At 36.7% G+C, this 8083-nt stretch overlaps 1 long non-coding RNA gene across 1 annotated transcript; it reads left to right on the forward strand.

Moving 5' to 3' along the window:
- Positions 1 to 3422: 3422 nt before the first annotated feature.
- On the forward strand, positions 3423 to 4321 carry LOC145906732 (uncharacterized). Its single transcript, XR_014402856.1, has 4 exons — positions 3423 to 3512; positions 3576 to 3694; positions 3815 to 4052; positions 4163 to 4321. It is a non-coding gene; the product is annotated as an uncharacterized LOC145906732 (long non-coding RNA).
- The last annotated feature ends 3762 nt before the right edge of the window (positions 4322 to 8083 follow it).

The following is an 8083-nucleotide window of genomic DNA, read 5'->3' on the forward strand; positions in this document are numbered from 1 at the left end:
TTGCAGTATATGACTTTTCGATGAAAAATATTTTTTTGCTGTACAAGCTTTATTATACAGTGGAAAACGCTGATACTCCAGTATTGCATTTGCGGTTGCACAACGTATGTAACTATGCGATTTCAGCACTTGTCCATTTTGCAGTATATGAATTTTCGATGAAAAATATTTTTTTTGCAGTACAAGCTTTATTATACAGTGGAAAACGCTGATACTCCAGTATTGCTTTTGCGGTTGCACAACGTCTGTAACTATGCGATTTCAGCACTTGTCCATTTTGCAGTATATGACTTTTCGATGAAAAATATTTTTTTGCAGTACAAGCTTTATTATACTGTGGAAAACGCTGATACTCCAGTATTGCTTTTGCGGTTGCACAACGTATGTAACTATGCGATTTCAGCACTTGTCCATTTTGCAGTATGTGACTTTTCGATGAAAAATATTTTTTTGCAGTACAAGCTTTATTATACAGTGGAAAACGCTGATACTCCAGTATTGCTTTTGCGGTTGCACAACGTATGTAACTATGCGATTTCAGCACTTGTCCATTTTGCAGTATATGACTTTTCGATGAAAAATATTTTTTTGCAGTACAAGCTTTATTATACAGTGGAAAACGCTGATACTCCAGTATTGCTTTTGCGGTTGCACAACGTATGTAACTATGAGATTTCAGCACTTGTCCATTTTGCAGTGTATGACTTTTCGACAAAAAATAATTTTTTTCAGTACAAGCTTTATTATACAGTGGAAAACGCTGATACTCCAGTATTGCTTTTGTGGTTGCACAACGTCTGTAACTATGCGATTTCAGCACTTGTCCATTTTGCAGTATATGACTTTTCGATGAAAAATATTTTTTTGCAGTACAAGCTTTATTATACAGTGGAAAACGCTGATACTCCAGTATTGCTTTTGCGGTTGCACAACGTATGTAACTATGAGATTTCAGCACTTGTCCATTTTGCAGTATATGACTTTTCGATGAAAAATATTTTTTTGCAGTACAAGCTTTATTATACAGTGGAAAACGCTGATACTCCAGTATTGCTTTTGCGGTTGCACAACGTATGTAACTGTGCGATTTCAGCACTTGTCCATTTTGCAGTATATGACTTTTCGATGAAAAATATTTTTTTTCAGTACAAGCTTTATTATACAGTGGAAAACGCTGATACTCCAGTATTGCTTTTGCGGTTGCACAACGTATGTAACTATGCGATTTCAGCACTTGTCCATTTTGCAGTATATGACTTTTCGATGAAAAATATTTTTTTGCAGTACAAGCTTTATTATACAGTGGAAAACGCTGATACTCCAGTATTGCTTTTGCAGTTGCACAACGTATGTAACTATGCGATTTCAGCACTTGTCCATTTTGCAGTATATGACTTTTCGACAAAAAAATAATTTTTTTCAGTACAAGCTTTATTATACAGTGGAAAACGCTGATACTCCAGTATTCCTTTTGCGGTTGCACAACGTATGTAACTATGCGATTTCAGCACTTTTCCATTTTGCAGTATATGACTTTTCGATGAAAAATATTTTTTTGCAGTAAAAGCTTTATTATACAGTGGAAAACGCTGATACTCCAGTATTGCTTTTGCGGTTGCACACCGTATCCCAGTCAAAAATTATCTACCCCTTTAGTATGGGCCTAGCTTGGTTTAAGCTCGGTTTAGTGCGTTTAAGCTTGACACGGCCAATCAGCACTTATTCGCACGTACGCCAAACTTATACGCTCGGTTTACGAATGGTGCGTCGTGCTTAAGTTTGCATAATTTCCCCCTGCCCAAAATAAGTTTGAAGTGTAATACTGTGCGTGAAGGTGAGTTTCGGCGGTGGGAGTTTTTCCTTGTATTCCTGCGTCACACATATCATATTGTTTTGTCATAAGGTGGGCATAGAAGCATGAAGTTGATTTTATTTTATTTTGAGGTAGTTTGGTTGTACCTCTCTTGGTGAGTTCTGCCGTGGGGTTGTGACACATGCAGTTTTGGAGGGCAAATTATTGTCAGTGATTTTTACCATAATAGGCTATTTGTTGATTTTGCGGGCTAACTAAAATGTTTTTTTTAATATTACAAAGCGAAGCTGAGTCGCTGCTTCGTCATGGTTGGATGAACAACAAGCAGGCAGGACAGGCTAGGAGGCTTGGCTAACTGCGTAATTAATGAGTTGTTTGTTGTAGTAATGACTTGACGGCGGGAAACCTTGTCTAAATTTACAGGTGGTTTACGACAGCAGTTGTTTTATGTCAGGTATTTCTGTTTGATATACTTGCGTCTCAAATTTAGATCAAGGGTGAATACGCATCTTGCATGTTTGGGTGTAATGCGTCGATTGTTAATCTGGTGGAGGGGTAGACCACGCCAATTGCAAGTTAAGCTTTCTTCAACTGTCGTCATGTTAACGTCACCACAACTTTACAAAATATAAGGAATTTATACCGCTTGAGTTCAACAGAAAATCGAGGCCTTTGTCTGATTTGCTTTACTGGAAAGCAACAGAATTCAGACTATTTATGCTGTATGTGGGAGTGGTGCTGTTAAAAGATAAAAATGTGCTGTGCCATAAACGTATTGTCATTTTCTGCATTTTTCTTTAGCTATGAGATGTTTGTTGTCGCCAAACATTAACACACATGAGTTTTCGTTATGTGTCAAAATGCTAAAAGACTTTGTTAGCAAATCTTCACATATTTATGGTAAAGCATTTGTCAGTTACAACGTTCATTGTTTGATCCACTTGTGTAATGATTATGAAAAACATGGTTCATTGGAAAACATTGGCTGTTTTCAATTTGAAAATTACTGGGGTTGTTTGAAAAAAAGTTGTAAATCTGGCTACAAACCTATGCAACAAATTGCAAGATTTGCATTTTATGAAAACCAAACTTCCCATTATATGTTTCTTAATTTCCATATAATATCCCGTCGAAAAAACTGTCAAAGCAATAGTGCAAATTAACCAAATAGTAAATTTCCCTCCAAGTGTTCCTTTCACACACAATAACAAGGTTTGTGGATTGGCCAATAGCAATTTTACAACAAAAATCAGCGACTCGACCATTTCACAAAGCAATGATATTTATCGACTTTGTGACATTTACACTGTTGATTCTTGGTTGCATATTGTCGTTCAAAAACAGTTGTCGTCTTTTCAAAAAACCTTGTCAACTTAAAACATGTCGGAATTTACAAAGTGTGTGGTTTTTATGGTGATAATGATCAAATTAGAAGGTGCATTCTGTTGCCATATAAAGGACATTTTGTTGCCATTAATTTGCTTTATGCCACATGATATATCTGCATGTATATTTGTTTCTTCCACAGTACATTAGAATGAAAAATTTTGTTTGTATAAAATCCCCAAAGGCTGGATGGTCGGCACCAATGCATGTAAGTGGACACCCATCAATTTGGATGTATAAAGATTCTTGAAAAATGAAATTTCTGTGGATGCAGCTTGGCAGACATGTCCTTCCACCATTCTTTGTGAAGGGAGTAAGTTGTGTATTTGTGCCAAATAATTGTGCATTTTTGTTTCATGCACTTTGTTCTTTTCAGGCACAAATGCCCGTTGTTTGAAAAGAAAATGTAGATCTGCTGATCTGGAAAGGGACATTCTAATGAGCGAATCCACTGAAAGCAGTTCTTCTTCCACGATACCTCTCTTGCAAAAAAAGGTCCATAAACCTTGTGCTGATTTTTATGCATAAAACTGGCACATATTATTCATCTTTATTTTTTTAATTGACTGGGGACCTTTGCTTGTGCATTTGCTTATTTTAGTTTACTTTCAACAGGTTCTTGCCACCCAAGCAGCAAAAACAATGTCACAATGACAGGAGCATGAACTGTCTGAAAACATTGGCATCCTTATCGACAAAACAATAAAGGTGAAGGAAGAAATGCGGAGGATTGGTGACCGAATTCAGAGAATGGGAACTCTGACAGAAAAAAAACACATGTGTGGCAGAAAAGTTTTTGCCGCAATCAGCTGTCAACGAAGAACATCTGATGGCTCTACTTACTAAACCAAATGTGAGCTTTCTTTTTACCTAATGCACTGAGGCTTTTGTCTGCATGCTTTACACTGTAAATGACATCTGCTATACATTTCAATCATTTTGTATGTTGATACTTTTCAAAAGGACAAAGTAAAACTTGCCCAAGTGATGGACATGGACCAACTTCGTGGCACCTTCCGGAATTCTGTAAAGCTGTTTATGACAAAACACCTGGCTCTTCAATTTTGTTTTGGCGCAGGAAAACAAAAATCCCATTCAAATCGCATCCTCTGTTGGCATTTATGTTGGGTGAGTCAAATTGCTTTGGAAATCTCACAAGACACGCCACACTGCGGGCCTCATTGTAAAGCCTTCCGATTGTGAAGTTGTCACAACTTTCACATATTTAATTCCCACATGTCAAATATTTAATTTCTGTGCACGACAGAATGTTACCAAAATTTTAACTAAATCATATGTTTTATGTTCTGCAGACGCATTGAAAGATGCAAGACGCAGGCAGTGAAATACCAAGAAATCGCCACGGCGGGGAAACGAGTTTTACCTGGAGTTGTTGCCGGAGTGACGACAGAATATCAAGAAACGGCAATCAATCCTCAATAAAGCCCACCACGTCCCAGAGTACATAGTTTCCTCGAACAGTGCACTTCAAGTTACTCTGTACTTCCACTGCGCTTGCCACTGTATTTTTATTTATGTGTTGTTGCTTTCAATAAAATATTGTGTTAATTTAAGTCGTGTTACGTGCGAGACGGTGAAGTAGCGAGTTTGATCAGGTCATATTTTGAAAGCAGCCAGGCAATATCATTATGTTCGGTAAACGCACGGCGAAAGCTTGCTCGGCCAAGCTTGGATTTGTTCAATTGTAGAACATACGCCGAACATATATCCAACATTTAAGTACGGTGAACATGCGTCGCCCAAGCTTGATGCCAAGCGTATCTTGACATAAAGTGACAAGGGCCGTGCCTAAATTTATGACTGGGATGTAACTATGCGATTTCAGCACTTGTCCATTTTGCAGTATATGACTTTTCGATAAAAAATAATTTTTTTCAGTACAAGCTTTATTATACGGTGGAAAACGCTGATACTCCAGTATTGCTTGTGCGGTTGCACAACGTATGTAACTATCAGATTTCAGCACTTGTCCATTTTGCAGTGTATGACATTTCGATAAAAAATATTTTTTTTCAGTACAAGCTTTATTATACAGTGGAAAACGCTGATACTCCAGTATTGCTTTTGCGGTTGCACAACGTATGTAACTGTGCGATTTCAGCACTTGTCCATTTTGCAGTATATGACTTTTCGATAAAAAATAATTTTTTTCAGTACAAGCTTTATTATACGGTGGAAAACGCTGATACTCCAGTATTGCTTGTGCGGTTGCACAACGTATGTAACTATCAGATTTCAGCACTTGTCCATTTTGCAGTGTATGACATTTCGATAAAAAATATTTTTTTTCAGTACAAGCTTTATTATACAGTGGAAAACGCTGATACTCCAGTATTGCTTTTGCGGTTGCACAACGTATGTAACTGTGCGATTTCAGCACTTGTCCATTTTGCAGTATATGATTTTTCGATGAAAAATATTTTTTTGCAGTACAAGCTTTATTATACAGAGGAAAACGCTGATACTCCAGTATTGCATTTGCGGTTGCACAACGTATGTAACTGTGCAATTTCAGCACTTGTCCATTTTGCAGTATATGACTTTTCGATAAAAAATATTTTTTTGCGGTACAAGCTTTATTATACAGTGGAAAACGCTGATACTCCAGTATTGCTTTTGCGGTTGCACAACGTATGTAACTATGCGATTTCAGCACTTGTCCATTTTGCAGTGTATGACTTTTCGATGAAAAATAATTTTTTTCAGTACAAGCTTTATTATACAGTGGAAAACGCTGATACTCCAGTATTGCTTTTGCGGTTGCACAACGTCTGCAACTATGCGATTTCAGCACTTGTCCATTTTGCAGTACATGACTTTTCGATGAAAAATATTTTTTTGCAGTACAAGCTTTATTATACAGTGGAAAACGCTGATACTCCAGTATTGCTTTTGCGGTTGCACAACGTATGTAAGTGTGGAATTTCAGCCCTTGTCCATTTTGCAGTATATGACTTTTCGATGAAAAATATTTTTTTGCAGTACAAGCTTTATTGTACTGTGGAAAACGCTGATACTCCAGTATTGCTTTTGCGGTTGAACAACGTATGTAACTATGCGATTTCAGCACTTGTCCATTTTGCAGTATATGACTTTTCCATGAAAAATATTTTTTTGCAGTACAAGCTTTATTATACAGTGGAAAGCGCTGATACTCCAGTATTGCTTTTGCGGTTGCACAACGTATGTAACTATGCGATTTCAGCACTTGTCCATTTTGCAGTATATGACTTTTCGATGAAAAATATTTTTTTGCAGTACAAGCTTTATTATACAGTGGAAAACGCTGATACTCCAGTATTGCTTTTGCGGTTGCACAACGTATGTAACAATGCGATTTCAGCACTTGTCCATTTTGCAGTATATGACTTTTCGATAAAAAATAATTTTTTTCAGTACAAGCTTTATTATACAGTGGAAAACGCTGATACTCCAGTATTCCTTTTGCGGTTGCACAACGTATGTAACTATGCGATTTCAGCACTTGTCCATTTTGCAGTATATGACTTTTCGATGAAAAATATTTTTTTGCAGTACAAGCATTATTATACAGTGGAAAACGCTGATACTCCAGTATTGCTTTTGCGGTTGCACAACGTATGTAACTATGCGATTTCAGCACTTGTCCATTTTGCAGTATATGACTTTTCGATAAAAAATAATTTTTTTCAGTACAAGCTTTATTATACGTTGGAAAACGCTGATACTCCAGTATTGCTTGTGCGGTTGCACAACGTATGTAACTATCAGATTTCAGCACTTGTCCATTTTGCAGTGTATGACATTTCGATAAAAAATATTTTTTTTCAGCACAAGCTTTATTATACAGTGGAAAACGCTGATACTCCAGTATTGCTTTTGCGGTTGCACAACGTATGTAACTGTGCGATTTCAGCACTTGTCCATTTTGCAGTATATGATTTTTCGATGAAAAATATTTTTTTGCAGTACAAGCTTTATTATACAGAGGAAAACGCTGATACTCCAGTATTGCATTTGCGGTTGCACAACGTATGTAACTGTGCAATTTCAGCACTTGTCCATTTTGCAGTATATGACTTTTCGATAAAAAATATTTTTTTGCGGTACAAGCTTTATTATACAGTGGAAAACGCTGATACTCCAGTATTGCTTTTGCGGTTGCACAACGTATGTAACTATGCGATTTCAGCACTGGTCCATTTTGCAGTGTATGACTTTTCGATGAAAAATAATTTTTTTCAGTACAAGCTTTATTATACAGTGGAAAACGCTGATACTCCAGTATTGCTTTTGCGGTTGCACAACGTCTGCAACTATGCGATTTCAGCACTTGTCCATTTTGCAGTACATGACTTTGAGATGAAAAATATTTTTTTGCAGTAAAAGCTTTATTATACAGTGGAAAACGCTGATACTCCAGTATTCCTTTTGCGGTTGCACAACGTATGTAACTATGCGATTTCAGCACTTGTCCATTTTGCAGTATATGACTTTTCGATGAAAAATATTTTTTTGCAGTACAAGCATTATTATACAGTGGAAAACGCTGATACTCCAGTATTCCTTTTGCGGTTGCACAACGTATGTAACTATGCGATTTCAGCACTTGTCCATTTTGCAGTATATGACTTTTCGATGAAAAATATTTTTTTGCAGTAAAAGCTTTATTATACAGTGGAAAACGCTGATACTCCAGTATTCTTTTTGCGGTTGCACAACGTATGTAACTATGCGATTTCAGCACTTGTCCATTTTGCAGTATATGACTTTTCGATGAAAAATATTTTTTTGCAGTACAAGCATTATTATACAGTGGAAAACGCTGATACTCCAGTATTCCTTTTGCGGTTGCACAACGTATGTAACTATGCGATTTCAGCA

This window comes from Ascidia mentula, chromosome 6 (genome assembly GCF_947561715.1).
Source record: "Ascidia mentula chromosome 6, kaAscMent1.1, whole genome shotgun sequence".
Taxonomy (NCBI): Eukaryota; Metazoa; Chordata; class Ascidiacea; order Phlebobranchia; family Ascidiidae; genus Ascidia; species Ascidia mentula.